This window comes from Neopelma chrysocephalum, unplaced genomic scaffold (genome assembly GCF_003984885.1).
Source record: "Neopelma chrysocephalum unplaced genomic scaffold, ASM398488v2 Primary Assembly neopelma1_66, whole genome shotgun sequence".
In the NCBI taxonomy this organism is placed as follows: Eukaryota; Metazoa; Chordata; class Aves; order Passeriformes; family Pipridae; genus Neopelma; species Neopelma chrysocephalum.
In genome coordinates, this window is record NW_020897725.1 from 12,790,400 (window position 1) to 12,809,047 (window position 18,648).

Sequence of the window (18,648 nt, forward strand, 5' to 3'; positions counted from 1 at the left end):
ATCCCATTTCCTCTCAAGCAGAGGCAGAGCAGTTCCAACCTACATTAGCTATTAGGAAGAAGCTTTTAACATTGAGCCCCTGGAGGCTATTCAATATGAGAGTGCTCTACTCTTACAGGGCCAATTTCCTGCTTTTTATATCCTCATGGAAGTTCTTCCAGCTCTTGGAATGAAATATAATATTTTCTTTTTCAGTACAGTAGAGGATTATGTCAGTAAAAAGACCCATATGTCATGGCTTTATATAGTTAGCTAGCAGAGCTGGAGCGAAGAGTTGGGATGGGGTAACAGCCTAAATCTGTTTGGAAAATAGGTGACATACTTTCTAACAAAGAAGAGCCTGGTGAACGCATTTCCCAGAACTCTTACTGGGGCAAAGAAGAATTGCTTTGGATTCCTTGTTCAAAAATGAGCTCATACCAATTGTCTGTCACTCTCAGGGTTATTAACAGGGCCATGCTAATTGAAAATGTACCACACACTCACCTACCACTTGCCAACACTTCTGCTGAACTATCCAGATGACAGAAAATTTCCCAAATACAGGAACAGCAATGCCTCCTACTTGCACCATGTGGGTGAATTTCTCCTCCACATGTTCCAAAAAGTTGACGGACATCTAATGTCATGAAACTTTGTTCAAAAACAAGTGCATTTGTTTAAGAGATTTAATACTGCAAATCCTTTCCTTGGCCTAATTTCCATGGTCTTAGTCTTTTTAAGGAAGCCCAGAACTCTACTGTGGACAACACACCAGCAAAAGTAAAGGATAGCTGAATAAAGGCCATGAAAATAAGGGGTATCTGTTGTTACTTGTGGAGGTAGAGAGAGCAGAGTTACATCTTCAGCCTTGCCCTTTTCTGAACTTTTCCCTCTTTACCCAGCACTTCCACTTAGTACCCTCTGCCTGAAATCCACCCAAGGTGAATACCTCCATGCTCTTGTCCACTGAGAACAAGAATGGTCATTTCTCTTTTAAAATACAAGAAAGACAAAGGACATTCTTTACGATGAGGATGATGAGGCATGGGAGCAGGTTGCCCAGAGAAGCTGTGGGTGTCCTGTTCCCAGAAGTGTTCAAGGCCAGGTTGGACAGGGCTTTGAGCAACCTGGTCTACTGGAAGGTGTCCCTGCCCATGGCAGGGGGGTTGGAACTAAGTAATCACTTCCAACTCAAACCACTTTATGATTCTATGAAGACGCAAGATGATGAAGAAGACACTGAACAGAAGTAAAGCAAGTAAGGGTCTGAAAGCTTTAAATTAAACAGGAAAAAATGTAGCATGTAAACTACCCCTATTTTCTAACAGAAATATCTCTCTTTACCACTGCCACTCACATAGAAAGAATAAGATACAAAAACTGGTGCTCTACAGCCCATCCACAGTTCTCACACCACACAACTGACAGAGGCAAGAGGGCTGTCACTTAGGAGCTGATAAGAAATGTCACTACCAGCTACCCCTGCACAACAGTTAGGTCTGCCTCTCTGTGCTTTAGGCAAGGGCTGGGACAGTGTCAGGTCAGTAATCCTGATGTTGGTTGGAAGAGTTTTGAACCATTTCAATTCTCACCCCTTTCCACCCCCTCCATTCTGCTTCTTTCCTTTTACTTCTTCCCACAAGTGTCAGAAATAGCAGCAGGAAAAGAGAAAGCAGAAAGGGAGTGGGCCATGAAAAAAAAAAGGAGTATATGGATCACGTGAATGGAATAGCATCACACTCAGGTCTTTGTAACATTCTTGTTTTTTCATATGTCAAATTTTCATAACTAACTGTAGGAAGAAATGCCTCAAGCTGTCTCAAAAAACCACTGAAAATTAAAAATTTACTTAATTCCGTTTCCTGATCTCTTCATATGAATTTGTACCTTAAAAGAAGAGATAGCTATTGGGTAGGTAATAGTAGATATCAAAGATTTTTTTTGATAGTTGAAGGGAGGATATTTTCAAATAGATAAGAACATAGAGTAGTTACCAGGAAAATAATAACAGAAGCAAAATTGGAAACTTTGGTGGAGGAGAAACGACATGGAAAAAATGTAGAAATAGAAAAGAAGTACCTCCTTAGACAGTAGGTCTAGAACTTAATACAAATCACATCTGTTCCTTTCTGGACTTTCAAGCTTAATTTCAGATAGTCTTACACTAGTCTTAAGACATAGCAGAGCTATCTCATTTAACTTCAGGTTGTAGGTGTCTAACTAACATTGTATGTGGGTTTATACTTGAGCTCCTTTCCGGTTCATAGAGAAAAAAAAAAAGAAAGAAAAAATCTATACTCAGATTGATTTTGTCTTTTTCTCATGAGGAAAAGTAAAACAAATGAACAACTCACAAGAAGTGTTTATTTTCCCCAGACACAATAAAAGGAGCTTGAACAAAGAGCAAAGATTTAGTTATTGGTATTTCGACAGATACCGATATTTCAACAGGTGTCTGACTGGTCAAGGTGACATAAGAAAATCAGTCAAAAGCAGCAACAGCTAATAGATAGTAGAGGTAATTACAGCAAACTTTATCAAGTTCAGAGGCGGAGGGTGAAAAGACTTGAGTACAAAGTCTTAGTCTAAAGGGGAACAGAAGAAGTGCATTTAGATTTCTAGACAGATCCCCCTTTTTTAGTGATGAAACTGTCTTAGAAAAACAGGTTTGGGTAGAAGAACCAAACTGCAAATAGAAAAAGCAATGTCTTTTTGAACTTTTACTCTAGTTTCCACAAAGAGAGCTTAAGAACATCCTGTGCAGAGTTGAGTCCAGTTTCTGGGTGAATTATAATGGACATGGCAACCAAAACTATGGGGCATTCATGGAATCCTGGATTGCCTAAAGGGTTAAACCTCACTCTGAGTTTTCTATATCCATAAACAACACTGGATGAAGCCAGCCCTGATCTTCAGCTATCCCAAATGCCAGTGAGTAATGCTTTGTTCTCACCGATTCTGCAGACAGGCTCAGGAACCTGGAGGCCTGAAGACAGCCCTCACCAGGAAAATAAAGAGCACAAAAAGGCACTGAGTACCTTGGCCTTTCTACATCTGTTTTGGCACTAGATCTCCTGCCCCACTCAGCAGGTGCTTAGCTTTCCTTTCCTTTTGGTGCCAAGGAAAATGCCTAAGTACTAGTACACGAACACAGGTAGAGATGCACATGAATTGAGATCATATACAGATAAGCAAATATTTCAAACACAGTGGTTCTCTGAAGAATAACTGATGGAATCTATCTGTTGCCAAATTAAAAAAAAAAAAAAATAAAAACCCCAACATATTATGGGATTATGCTTGTTTTACTGTTTTATCTCTGTTAGCAAGACTGACAGCCTGATCTTTATGAGATTAAACAGGTGTTATAACTTGTTTTCCATGGATATGTGTAAGACCTAATTTAATGTTTGAAAGGTTGACATATTCATGTTGGTGTATTCAGAGAACGACATTTATTTATAGATTATTACAGTTGAAAGAGATGGCAGCAAGCAGTCTGACCTCCTGGCCAAAATAATCCAAAATTATTTTAAACAATCCCAGTATCTCATCTATATCTTGTTCAAAGTTGCAGTACTTTTCTTGCTATAGAGAACTATCAGTCTTGATTTATGAGACAGAACATTCCTGCACTACAACTACTAAGTTGTTTGAGTGCTCAGTTACCATCACCTGATATACTTGATTTCTGGAATTAATGCATTCATCTTATGTTTGCAGTGTCATGTTTTAATCTGAAGCCTTTCCCTGACTTCTAGGGCCCAGAAGAAGTTGCTAGGATGGTGGTTAGTCATGGAAGAATTTGATTTTTTTCCTTACTAAGGTGAACATGAAAGCCCACAACGCAATTAGCTATTTTTTAGCCTAAAATAATCCTGAACAGACAAATAAATAAGAAAATGAATAATACACTAGTTCAGCTACATCGATAATGTTTCACTTACACAATAAAGCAAAAAAAACCCCAAAATTTTTCAAGAATCTTCCCACTTTCTGCTCTGTCCAGAAACGATAAACACAGCCTCTGCTTAGCAGCGACTGCTTGAATGGAGAGAATCTAAATACAAGGTGATGCTGAATCCTCAAACTAAGGAAAACTCTGTATTTTTTTACAACTAAACAGCAAGTACCTCAAGAAGTTCTCCACAAATCACTGCTGGTAGCTATAGCGACTGCATTCACTGTATTTTTACTGGGAAACATTTTTAAATCTGCTTAAGAAAATAAGTTTTTCAGCCATTATTTATGTATCCAGCTTCCAAGTTTTTCGATGCAACCCTGCTTCCCATTCAGCTTCCACCCTCCAGATTCCACTTGGCATGCATGGCATGTGAGTTGCTGGGGTGACCCTCAAATTCAGGGAAGGAATTTTCTCTCCAAAATTCATCAGGCTTAAATCTAAGCTGCTGAACTGTGGCTTTCATTTCACTGAAATGCCATGTCGGCACAAACTCTTACATCTCTCAGGCAAATCAGACATCCGAGGAGAATTAGAGCAATAACTGATGTAAGTCCCAGAACCCTATAAAGTGGATGGGAAAAGAAAGAACCTTTTAGAATCCTAACTCGTGAGATCTGGAGAAATATATTTTTACAAAGGCATGCAGTGATACGACAAGGGGGATGAAGGAGGGCCGATTTAGATTAGATATTAGGAACAAATTATATACTGTAAGGGTAGTGGAGAGGCACTGGAACAGGCTGCCCAGAGCAGTTGTGGCTGCCCCATCCTTGGAAGTGTCCAAGGCCAGGCTGGATGGGGCTTGGAGCAACCTGGTCTAGTGAAAGGTGTCCCTGCCCCCATGACAGGGGGATTGGAACTGGATGATTTTTAAGATCCTTTCCAACCCAAACCATTCTGTTATTCTATGATTTGCAGTGTGAGAATTCTGCTCTTGCTACATTTACTTACTAGCAAGTGTTTTAAAACTATGAAACTTGAACACTACATGGGGTATGAAAGCTTTGGGACCCACTGTACTTGATTCATCTTACGTAAACTATGCCTTTCCATGGCACAGTCTTCTCTATATGACTGCTATCATACAGTTCAATGACCGTGTTTGACATTTATCTGTTTGAAAGGAGTTTTCCCTGCCCTTGAAATGTCTCTGTGAGACAGATGACAGTACTGATGGTTTCCTGTATTGGAATCAACCACCCCACCCAAGCAGAAGACTGGTGTGGGCTTAACTCTTCTCTCTGGTGCTCCCTTCTCCATGAATTATAGCTTTGAATCTCAAGTCTGAGAGAGAATAACACTATCTCTTCACATTTGGTCTCCCCTTTGAGAAGGCAGAATTTTATTTCCCTCAGAGGTGTACAAAGCAGAGAAAAGATTGAGAGCATAATGCACGTCTTCAGTCTTGAAACCAAACTTTCACTTCTGAAGTCTGTGGAAAAATGTTTGTTAGAGTAAATTGCAAACTATATCCTCCCCCACCCTCCCCCCCACAAAGTCTCTTCTCACTGGCAATAGGCCCTTCTTGCTTTTCCACACCACCACATTAGTTTGATGTATTGATTCATTTATTCTCATGAAGCAGCTTGTCTACTGTGCCTGTTACTTCACTATTTATGAAGAGTTCACCATGGAAAACAAAACAAAATGCACAAATAAATCCTTCATAGCACACTGCTAGATTTCTTCTAAAAGATTTCCTTTGGGATGCTATTTAGAAAAGCCAGTCTATTACTTTTGTAAAGCGTTCAGTTCTATCCACATAAATGCCACTGGATAGCCATGAGATCAGTATTTTCCCTGGTTTTGTGTCTTCATAGGTAAAGTCCTTGTAAGGTTGAAAGCATTAGAAGATACAAAACAATATTAAAAGCTATGATACAAGTTTCAGTATTAAGACTTTTGATGTCCATCTTAAACTGGAACAAAAAGCTGTGATTCAGGGTAACAAACACTCATTCTTCTGTCACACATTGCTGTGATGTTATCACTGATGTTATTCAACATTCCAGTATATTAAAGCATTATGATACCTGGAAAATATTCACAAGTTGTCATCTTGTTCCTAATAACATCCTAGAGGCAAAAAAAAAGATTTCTTCCCCACATACCAATGTGCAAGAGTGTCAGCTTTATGACTCCTGCGTATGAATTACACCAGGAGGACTCAGTTTCACTGGCAAAAATTCAAAACCAGGAAAGTCAGGACAATGAAGTGACTTCAAAGGAACATGAGTTATTGAAAAGATCTTGCAAGTGCAGGCTAAGTATTCATCCTTAACAGACTTCAGTTTTATCAGATTCCAAATTGCAGGAACCAATTATTTTTTGTCACAGCAAATCTCTCATATCTCAGAGCCTGGTTCCATCCTGATGTGCAGCTGCAACTCTATTATTGTAAATCAAAGAGAAACAATGAAAACAAAACCAACACCAACAAACCCACACTCGAGTGGGGAAATTCGTAAGTGCAAAGTATGAATAAAGCCACATGGACCCTGATGCTGAGGCTGACCCACCTTTCTGCAGAGGACAAGCCCTTAAAATAAATGTTACCAAAGCACTGAAATCCATTCAACAGTTACTCTAAGATGATTCTACTTAATGAGAGACTTCTCTTCAGCCACAAGTTATAAATAGGAGCATTGCTTTTGCATAGTGTGAATCTCACAGCAAAGGGAACATTTCTAGGGGAAATTCAGAGATTTCATCTAAGAGTGGATTATATTATCCCACTTCTCACTTTAGGAAAAGAATGAGACGACAGAAAAGTATTTTTTCCCACCATGTGGCTCTCAGCCATGTTAAGACCTACCTTACTCCTGAGCTCTGTCCTGCAGCAGAGGAATGCCTTTAGGAATGCCTTTCCTGCAGGCTACAGCCCTGCAAGTAAACAGGCAGGGACGGGCAGGATGTGGGCAGAACTTGGGAACTTCTCTACCCCTCCCAGGGACCAAAGTAGCCTCAGAGCCACCACAAATGCAGAAGAGAAGGATGGTAAAGAAGGGCTACCCCTGTTGTGGTTCCTCGTGTGATTGCTGCCCTTGCCTCCAGCCTGGCCCAGGACAACACAACTGGCACTGCTTAACACCCCTTCGTCTGCTGACAGATACACCAGTGCCTGTCCTGGTCCAAGTGTCAGCACTTGTGCACTGGGGAATGCACTGGGATTTGCAGACACCCATTTAGTTCAGATTGCTGCCTGGCACTCAGAGGCCAGTGGTTTCTAGTCTGTGACTTCAAGTATTCCCTGTTGAAATTGCCTATCAAGGATGTTGCCAGAAATGTTCCAACTCACCTGCCTTGCTGCAGAGAGCAGTCTGAGGGCATTATTTTTTATATCATCATATACAACTTTTAAAGAAACATTTAAGTCATAATTTTAAACATACACATCTTGACAACTATTGAAAGCATTAAAAAATTTATGCATTTTAAAAGTTATGCATTTTTAACAGTTCAAGTATCCCTTCTGAACTCGTAACATCAGTGGAAGCCAACACAGTCAATTGTTTTTTTAAATACCACACCCTGAGTTATCTGATTCAGTCTTTGCTGGTTCTGCTGATTTAGTAACACAGTTCACAAAAAGATCAATGTTCAGACAATCCCACTGGTGTCTCAGCACACCTCTGAGCACATTAAAGTACTCCATAATTTTTTATTGGAATGACAAAATCTTTCCCTAAATGAAGACAACATGGTAGAAGCATCAATAAATTGAGAGTCATTTTCCACTTAAGTCTGCATAACACCAAACACACCGTTGAAACCTTAAATCACAGATAACTATTGCTAGTGGTAGAGCCCTTCTTAGGCTTCATGGATTTATTCCCAAAAAGTATTAAGCCTGTGAGAAGGATTGCTTTAATTTTTCTACCTCTAGTTCCCATTGTTCAGACATTGTTTAAAACAAATCAAAAAAACTGATTTTTCATTGTCTGAGAAAGCATCAGTGTAAACAAAATGAGAGGCCTTTCTCCAAACTCAGGTGATATAATGAAGGACCCTGGAGAAAGAGATGTCTGTGCATTGTATAGAGAGTTGAATATAAAGTAATCCCTGAGTAATCCCTGACTACTCACCCATCCAGAAAATCTACTGACCTTCACCAACAACTTTTCTCATTAAAATTTCTGATTTGAGATCCTGCAGCATAGGAGCAGGCACTGAAACAGACGTGCCTGCCATGTTTTTATACATGGTCACCAAAGGAAGCAGTATTTTCAGTATTTCATCTTATAACTTTCCCTTTAGTGGTATCATTGATAGAAGATTAAAGTGTTTATTCTCTTTCAGGTGTCAATCGAATATATTTTTTTTCATTTAATAAGAAATGAGTATCATATTTCTCCTTTCTCCTGGAAAATGATAGCAGAAACTTTTGAAAATTTGCCCCTGGTATCTAATACTTTACAACCTCCTTTTGCAAATTTTAGCTTTTAATTCCCATCCTTTTCACTTTTTGTGATTTTTGTACCCACGTGGATGAAATTCATAAGATGTTTTGTGGTTCAGTTTGACTTCTCCAAAAAGGCCACAAGCTAGTCTTTTGTGATAAATCATAAGCTAAAAAGAACCATTTCCTGCAAAATAGAATATTTCACAAGTACTAGGACCTAAGGACAGTGCTGCTTCGATGTGAATTAGGTGGTTTAGATGATTATTAGCCCAATTATCATTCAAATACATGGGAAGAAGACTCTATTCTTGGGAGCAGGCAACATACTAGAAACATCAGCAATTCCATGAACTGCTGATAACTGACACTCTTTAAAACTCTGCAGGACAACGGGGACCTGGTGCAAAACCTACAAGACCCTCCTGGTCACTTGTCTCCTGCTCAGGAGTCTGGATACTGCTCTTGGCATCGTCTCAGCTCCCAAGCAATGCGAGAAAATACACGATGGAGTTTCTCAGGAAGAAAGGAGAGTTAGGCAATGAATAAAATGTGCAGGAAGATGGTGACATAGATAGGGGTGGGTCAGACAAATCCATTTCCCAAATCTTCTTTTAGGGTGCTTAAGTCCCCTGAAACACAACTTGTGTGTATCCTCACCTCAGAACTTGTTTCAGGGAGAGTCCCTGTTAGAGCATGTTGGGGAATTTTGGCAGGGGAACAATTCAAAGTCAGGCAGTGTACCCATGGTGGCTCCACCAAGTGTCTCCATCCTGAATGAGCCTTTAAAAGTCCTAAACTTAAATGTTTCTTCATTCAATCTTTGAGATGCCACCATGACCCAAGTCTTCCATCTGCATATATCTCCCAGCGAGTCTCTGTTATGAACTGAATTAGAAACGGGTCCTAGAGGATTGAGGAAAGGGTTGTAACCAGTCTCTTCCCTGTCACCTTGTCTTCAAAATACCAGTTTTTCCAACAGGGACATGGTCTTGGAAGGATTTGGGATGAAGTATCTGTGGATACCCCATCCCTGAAAGTGTACAAGAACAGGTTGAAAGGGGCCAGGTTGAGACACCTGGCCCAGTGAACATGCCCCTGCTCACAGCAGGGGGGTTGGACCAGATGAACTTTAAGGTCCCTACCAACTCAAACCATTCTTTGATTCTATGATTTGTTTAGCATAAGGTTACTGTGACAGAGCCAAAATTAAGCTCAATTCAGGAGTCCAAGTCTTGCACCAAAAGGAAAGCCCTCCTGTCCCACATTATCTCAGCTGGGACAGGAGCAAAGAGTGTCCTTTTTACCAGACAAGATCCTCCTGTCAAAAGAGTTTCCATCTAATAGACAGGATTTCACAAATCCCATGAGTACACAGCCACTAAAGATTCAAAGGGGCTAATAGTCTCCTCAGATTTCCCATTCTTACAGAGGGTATTGAAGGAGAAAAAGACTCCTATCAACTTTGCTGCCATCCATTACAGCATAGTGTCACAGAACAGAGAAGGGATTAGCAGTTATCATCTGATCAGGCAAACAAGTTAGCTAAACAAGAAGAGCTGGTAATGAGGCAGAAAAGCTGTATGAACACTGGCACAGATCCTCCCACCTAAGCATGGATCAGGAGTATTCATAATACTGCTATTTCATTGAGAGACTCCATAGATGAAGGCCAATTTTTAATTGAGACATTCAGTATATAACGACCAATTTTTGCACAGTGTGAGACTGACAATAGAAAAAATCCATGCTCTGTGGAGCTTCCTAATGACAAATCAGAACTAATAAACTTTATCCTATTTATAACAGGAATTAGTGAAATGAACATTTACAAGGGTCAATTTCACAGAAAATTGTGTCATGTTCCAGGACTTATTTTGGTTCCAATGCAGGAGCATCACTGCCTTCATGTCAGGATTGTCTTAAAGTTGCACTAAATCAACACAAAGGCTAGTAATGTAATCCCTCCTCCTACAAAGACCTTGGACAAAAGAGAGAAGAGCTTTCTTAAGATAATGTACAGTCCAACAGCCTAATGCTTCCTGTATCACCTTTACATGATTACACACTAAACTACATGACATCACTGTCACATCATGTATCTCCTGAAAGATCCTAAATCTGATACTTGAGATAAAACAGTCATATCACCCATCTACAGCTATTCCAGACCCTCCCGCTCATCTAAACTGCCTGTTTTAATCAATACAAAACTTTTCAGCAGTGCTAATTTATTGACAGAGAGATGCCATTGATATTTGGTCAACAGCCGGGGTCACTCCAGCCTGGCTTGGGGAATCAGTCCTGCCTGTTAACTCTGCTGAGCCTTATTGAAATTGTGAGGTTTCATCTGACCAAATACAGAGATTTACAGTGCACTTGTCCATGTCTGAGTAAACCACCTGTCAGCCCTCTATAATCCATAGAGAAGAACAGATACTCCTAGAGAGTAATATATTTCAAACAGGTCAGATGAAGTACCCTGAAAAACCTCTTTTCTTTCATCATCTCTAAAGGTAAGGGGTGTCTGAGCAGGAGAATCTGCAACAGATATCCAAAATGAGGTGAGGTGAGCCATCATGACATCTTGTGCAGTAAAGGCCCATCTCCAGACACACACACTCAGACTCTCTTCTTGAGGCAAACAGACCCAAGAGAGGTTAAATGCCACACAAACCAGTGGCACAGCCATTTCCCCTGTGTCATGTTCATCCATGCCATGGGCCATTGCAATTATTTAAGGGAATTGAGCATCTGCAAGTCATTAATGAAGAAAAGTACAAAGGCATAGACCCAACAGAAGAAGCGACACTGGTTAACATAGAAATATTCCTGCTTATTTCTAGTGGGTTTTTTCCTTGTATTGTTCTTTTTTACTTCCTTTTTTTTTCTTCTGAATCCTAAAGACCTAAAAAACTGCCAGCAATTCCTCCAGTTAGCGGATAGATCCCCCAAAACTCAGTGGGCACTTCTTGGCTTTCTTGGCTGGACAGGACCTACCTTAAAGGTTACTGCCTTCAAAAATACTCTCTGAGAGAGAGAGACAGCAAGCAGAACCATAGAAACAAAAAATAGGAGAAACTGAAGTAAGAGTAAATAGTTTTAAGTTGTTTATCATACCAGTAGAAGGTATAAGGATACTTGGTGCTTTATCTGTTTTCCTACATGCTGTTATCAGTCTTAGCTCACAAACTGCTGAAGGAAAGCAACAGTTCTTTGACTTCCCTGTGTCGCCACATCTAAAATTAGCAACTTAATTTTATAGCCCACTCATAACTGCTACAGGCTGCCTGGGTTCATGGTCCATAGTCAGGGAACAGCTGCTAAGGGAAGTGAAAAGGATGCTAGGGGAAGAAAATATGGCAGTAGAAATATCTACTGAAAAGGAAAAAAATTGGTTGAAGATAGCAATAAAAATAAATAAAGGTAAAACAGGCAATTTAAAAGGAGAAGACAAAACTAGTCAGAAATATACAAGTAGCTTGAGTGAAAAAAAGAACAGAAAATATACTCAGTGATAAACCCAAGGGATGGCAAAGAAAGAAGATAAAATAAGCCCAATTGTAAACTGTTTTAATTTCAGGAATCAATCATAAAAATACTTATCCGTATAATCAAGAAAAGCTTCCAGAAAACATAAAAACCACTCTCAGAAACACTCTAGAGGTGATACCATAATTAAACAGCAAAGCAGGACACGGGAAATTGCCTTGAAACAACCCAAGGTGGCTTATGAAATGTCAGACTTGAACAAAGATTGTCAACCCTTCTATCAGGAATGAGCAGTTCAGTCCTGCCACATCCTCCCAGGACAGCTGAATAGATTTATTATCTATGTTAAAGCACTGTACTTTATAAAAGGAATGAGGTTTTTTTCTTCTTGCTGCAGGAACATGAAATCATTGGCCCTTGCGGAGCTACACCACCAGCTCCTGTGTTCAGGCAGAGCTGCCCAGGATGTGACGCTGCAGATCTGAGAAACGAGGCAGATGTGAGCTTTGTCAGTGCTCTCACAGGACCAGATGATTTCCAGGTGCTATAAAAGAGCTGTGCCTTGGTTGCCTTTTGGACAGTGCTTAATTAATTTCCCAGTCAGGAGTTATAGCCACTGTGCCTGACCACCCTGTCTAGACCTGGTCAATGGGGTTTGTTACTGATTTTCTGGTATATTTTGATCAGCACTGAGCAACATTCTCTGATCAAGTACTACAGTGGACTGAAAGCCATGTGTTCCATTCCACTCCCATGTAGTAAATTCATTAGGGTATTTAACTTACTGTGGAGAAATACAGTCCTACCACTGAAATGGATAAAGGGTTGCAGGGATGCGCAGTACAAGAAGTTCTTTGAAACAGGTACCAGATTTTGTTTCATTTCTAAGAACTGCAGTGATAATCAAGACAGTCAACACACATTATTTGTAGCCTTTATCTGCTCATGGAATTGGAATTACAGAAGTTCTGTTGTACAAGTGGTAATTAGTTTTAAACTAAGCATGGAGCCAACAAGAATCCCTCTGGTACCTCCAGATCTAAACTTTGCTGCTCAAAGAAAATCTTTGCAATCAATATGCAGAATGATTCCCCTTATGACAATCAATATAAACCTGGTTTCTCTGGAAAGAAATACCTGTATGCTGCCAATAGGCACGTAATTCAACATGGTTAAGCAAACAGCATTGAAAAAATTGCACTTGCGTAATAAGCAGTCAAACCACAACCAAGTGTTGGCTAAGCTTAGATCAAAGGTCACAAGTCCAAAAATATTAAAACCTGTCAATGGTTTAAACTTGCCCTCAAATGTGAAGTGAAATATGGCAGTTTTGACATCTCTTATTAAAATCACTTAAGAATCAATATTCAGGACATAACAATAATCAAATCAAGTTGCTTAAACCTAACTCAAGGGATCCTTCTGTTCTGCAAAGAATCAAAGATTAATTTCTAAGGAACCGAATCAATGCAAAGTAAATAGATTCTGATGAGCTGGAGAAGGATAGCTTACATCTACTGCATAGCAGATGAGCTCTGCGATAACAGTACTCCCTGAGCAAAGGAAATCTAGACAACTGCATAATCAGGACTGACAGCACTTGCAAAATATGACCCATAATTCAGTTTCATTCATTCCTAATGAATTGCCAAGGCTAACACAGCTCGAAGAAGCTTTGTGACATGTAATCAGATCAGATCCAGGTTTGGCACGTTTTGGCCAGCTCTGCAGCCCCACACACCCTGCTGTGGGATTTGTGACTCTTCAGGGGGCTCCCAGGACAGGCTGCTTCACTATTTCTGTAGCACAAGAGTTTGCAAGCAAGTGTCAGGGCTCACGGGCACCTGCCCACTCTTTATTGCTAAATTTCCTCCATACTCAGAAAGAAATTAGAAGTTTTTAGAGAGTATTCATACTGTTTTACAGCAAGAAGCCTTTTAAAGTTAAAACACTTACAGAACTCTCAGACTCTTGTCACTGTACACAAAGGTATTCACCATAAAAACCTCAATGTAATAAAGAATCCAAGTCAGTTTGCTTCAACCTCCCAAGGAAATTTTTTATTTTTAGGTTTCTTCTAGCAGCACGAGGGGAAAAAAGTTACCTCATTACTTGCATCACCTGTGGTGTGAAATTAATTTTCCACTAAGCAACATAGTTCTTGTATATCAATACTGGTTATTATAGAGATTTTTTTGCTCTGCTCCAGATTAAATCTCTAAGCTATAACACAAGTCCCTGGCAGGTGAAATACCCATCGTCTACCCACCTACTGCCAACCCTGAAACAGTTTTCTCAAAGCAAAATGGTATGTGCATAACTTTTCTTTGCTAGGTGAAGTATGAGCTATTCAATTGACCTTTAATGATGCTGAAAAATAAATATTATCAGCCCACTCCCACTCTCAGATTCAAACTAGAAATGAATGAGTAACTTTTCCCTCAAGCCGAATGATTGATCCTGCTTTGTGGCTCATATTCACATGATACAACTTTTCAACTTGGTTAGTGGAGCTGGACATCAGGAGTAAAGTGGGGAGAAGAAATCAGTGCACACTCCTCCCACCCCTCACCCCCAGTCAAGCTCCTTTGCTGTGATTGCCAGCATGGGTTTTTGTAATTGCTGATCACAACCCCTCTGACAACCTGAACCAGCAAGGACAAAGGAGATCATATAAAAGAAAAGTCCTGAGATGGAAAACAAGGGTTTGTAGGGCTCTTGGTGTTGCCTTATTATCTCTGAATAGAAGACCTGTAAGGAGGTTGTAGCGAGGTGGATGTTGGTTCTTCTCCCAGAAGACAAGTGATAAGACGAGGAAATGGCCTCAAGTTGCACCTCAAGTTTACGTTGGAGATTTTGAAGAATTTCTTCACTGAAATAGTTGTCAAGTGTTGGAACAGGCTGCCCAGGGAAGCAGTGGAGTCACTATCCCTGGAAGTACTTAAAATATATAGATGTGGCACCTAGGGACGTGGTATAGTGATGGACCTGCAGTGTTGGGTTAACAGTTGGACTCGATGATGCTAAGGGTCTTTTCCAGCCTAAACATTTCCATTAGTCTCTGATTCTATACTTCCCAAAAAATCAAATCCAGCTATTTTCTCTTTGCAACTCAAATTCTAGAAATGTTGCCAACTGTTAGAGAATATATTATTCAATTAGTAAGAAGTAAGAATGCTTGGAACAAATATAAACCTTCTAATTCGTTTATTTTTTTTAAGAACTTAAGGTTACAATTCATGTAAAACTTGCTTCTAATATTATCTCTTATTCAGAGCTGGAAGAACTGACTGTGCACAGACTCAGTGACTTGACAAGGGCTGTTAGAATAACATCCTCCATGGTCCCTGACTACAGTTCAGTGGGGTTTTAAGTTGCAATGTTAAGGGAAAAATCCTTAACTTCACCTGTAATCTACTGACCCTTAATGATGTTTATAAATCAAGATCATTAGGACCAAGAACTCCTCTCTACTGAAAAACCTCAAATCTAGCAGGATTAAAAAAAAATAAAAATTTAAATTAAAAACTAAAATAAATATTATATTACCTCATGAGACTTCATACTTGCTTGCAAAGGGGAAAGCAAGTCTGAGTGTATCTTGAGTAGATCACTTCAAGACTTAAGACCTGTAAGTCTCCCAAGAGCACAACAGGAGAAGTTTCTTTCTGCAAAATACACGCCTCTGCTTGGCTCTACTAGGGGAGCTGGGACAGTCATCTCAGCTGAGCTCTGCTCACACCAGCTTCAGAAGCCTGATGTGATTTCCATTGAAGGGGATCACTAAACCTCCAGCAGCAACTGGAACAAGCCACTTGGAAAAAAGCAACTAAAAAGAAGTATTTGATGGAGGAAATTAACAGAATGAGCTGGTGTCCAAATATGACTAGTTTCCAATATGTCCATTTTTCTCCTCTTTTCCTGTTCCACCTACATTTGCTACGAGAATTTGAATAAATGTTCCTAGTTCCTCAGTTACAGCTCATTGATTTCTGTAGATGCTGTCTCCCCCTTTCCTCATTCCCCAAACTTGGGATCTCGAACTCCAAAACATGTTTGTAATAGTTGGTAGTGCATAGTACAAAGTGAGCAGGACCCAATAAAGACCCAACATTCCTGTCTTTAGACTCATTTGGCCATGGAAAGACCTGCAGGAATGTGTCTTCTCTAAAGAGCCAGTCTTAAAGACAGAAATGCACTGCCACATTTCCCCGCTATGGAATACAGAGTTGGAAAGCCTGGAAGGAGGTATTTCAGTGTCATGGGAGACAATCCATAATTAAAGTTCATGTAAGAATAATAGGGGAATTTGGCATTGCCTGAACAGCTGAAATAACCCAGTATCACCCATAACATTCAGGCATGGTGGTACAGATAAGATGTTGATGTAATGCAGGCTTTTTCTTAGGGGTTTTGCTCCTCATTATGAGAAAAGGGAAGAATTTAAGAATGGCTTTTAAAGAGGAGGAATTGTGATCACCTAGCAGTGATTAATCAAAACATGTTTTAGAAGAAAGGGTTACAGTATGACAAATTGAAATATCCTTTGAAGCCAAGATAATTACGGAGCAAATCTCAGAAATGTATTTTAGCAAGAAAGTTATCACATGCTGGAAACGAAAGTGTTCTTTTTTCCCTATTATTCACAGTATCATAATCTCCAGAATCAAAAGCTAGCTCTGGCATGTAGCAAAGATGTTTGCTTTAAAACTATATGAAATGCCAGCAGAAGTAAGAAAATACTTACGCATATGTATAGGTGCTACAGACATGCTCACCCACATATTGTCTGGGTCTCTGAGCTCAGAAAAACCTTCCCACAGACCAAAAAAATAAATTAATCTTTCCACCTAATTCTTCCTCTGTTAGGTCCCCTTTGGGGAGCTTCCACCATTGTAACATGAGTCACATTCATGAGTCACACTGATACTTCCCCTGCAATGAGTCCTCCATCAGAGTGCTATTCCAACCCAAAGACTCATTCATGGCACTGTTCTCACTCAAATTTGAGAGACAATCACTCAGGTGGGCAATAACACTATTTTCTGATAAAAAAAAGAAAGATTTGGCCCCAAACTGATCCTAAGAGAGAGAGTCACCATCATCTGCTGGTTTAAAAACCAGAAGACCTTTTTTCTTCCTTTTGCTCTGCAACATGTTGAGGACTGCCCTTCTGCAAGTTACTTGGAATAATTCTCCACAAAACCAGATGACATTCGTCAGTTGGTGGGCTGCCCATTCCTAAGCTCAGAACTGGACTCTTAACTTCTCTGTTTCACCAGAAAGGATGCCAAAACAGCACATTGCTTCTTCTTAGAAGCAATAGCAACATAACGCATTTACTGAAGACACACAGTGAATCCGTGATACTTTCTCAGGACTCTCTTTCATAATAATATTCCATAAACACTTCACTGATGTAAAATTCAATATATATCTTCAGGTACTTGATATGTCTCATTGGAAGTTACTTCAAAACACCATCCCAGATGTGGAAAAAGACCATACTATTTGTATGTTCAGAATAGCAGCATCTTGCTGGAAAATATGACAGTTGGTAGGATTGAAACTTTAATAAAATCCACTGAAATGCACTCTTTGAAAAAATAAGTCATGGAACTTTTGAAGTGGAATCACCTGTTTAACCTATTTGAGAACCCCCCCCTACTATTTTATCAATTAGTATCTATACAAATTCCCCCAAATCAGATGTCTAAACATGCTATCATCGAAGAGAAAAAGGAAATTCAGGCATGCACCTAGAGTAATCCTGGTTGGTAATTAAGAACACAGCAACACAGACAGATTTTGCAGGTGCATCTTCCTGAGAACGATTCCATTAATGTCCACACTGCGCAGATGGGCTGTGTTATTTTAAGGTTTTAATCAAAATATGTGAAAACAGGCACAGCACCATGTGCATACTAATGCTGTGAAGTGTCAACTGTGAAACAGTCAGTACACTCTTTTAAGAACGCTAGCTACGTAAAAACACAGAAGCGAAGGAACTGCTGAATTAGGCAGTTTAGAGCAAGGCTCAGAGGCTACAGCTAAAAAGTGATGCACAGCACATTTGTAATAAATGTGGACTGAAGACAACATAATCCTGTTAACACAGCACAGTATTCCCACATACTGATAGAAACTGCAGTGTCACACCAATAGAATACAAGAAAGTGTTAAGTCTTCAAAATCCCAAGGTATTAATTAATGATTAGGAAAACCAATCACTTTCAGTGAAGGCAAACTGCATCCTCTAATCCCAACTCAAGGGCTGACCAAACCTGATTCAGGTGACAGGCTCACCTGGCAGACTCTGTGGTCTGAAAACTTTGTTGACTACGTAAAAAAATAAACAAATGCAGATTAAGAATAACGGAACACAGTTCCTTCTGGATTCTCTTTGTAAGAGACAGATCCTGTTCCTGCATGTCTGCGTAATTAAAAAAAAAATTCTTCTGAATTTAGGTTTCCTCCCTGCGCAAGGGAAAAATGGATGCAGCAGAGGTTGTGTTCAGAGTCACTGTGCCTCGGGTGCCAGGCTTGCAAATCCAAAAATGTCCTCTTACCTGCACAAACACAGCACCACCCGAAGTGGTGCCTGGTGCCCGGCTCCTGAGCCCAAGTGCGCCCAGCGGGGACTGCGGTGGCGATGGGCGGGAGGGGCAGGAGCGCAGAGACAGACACACGGACACGGACACATGCACAAACGGACACACTCCTCCAAGCCCCTCTGCTCACACACGCACTCACAGGGACATGTCAGTGACACGACGGGGATGGAGGAGTGTGTCCGTTTGTGCATGTGTCC

The 18,648-nt window shown here is 40.1% G+C and overlaps 1 protein-coding gene across 1 annotated transcript in view; it reads right to left on the reverse strand.

Annotated features, from left to right (window-relative positions):
* COL22A1 (collagen type XXII alpha 1 chain) overlaps positions 1-18,550 on the reverse strand; it is a 221,114-nt gene extending 202,564 nt beyond the window's left edge. Inside the window, exon 1 of the mRNA XM_027684548.1 lies at positions 18,407-18,550. The gene's annotated coding sequence lies outside the window, so the exon portion shown is untranslated. The remainder of the gene's footprint in view (positions 1-18,406) is intronic.
* Between the last annotated feature and the right edge of the window lie 98 nt (positions 18,551-18,648).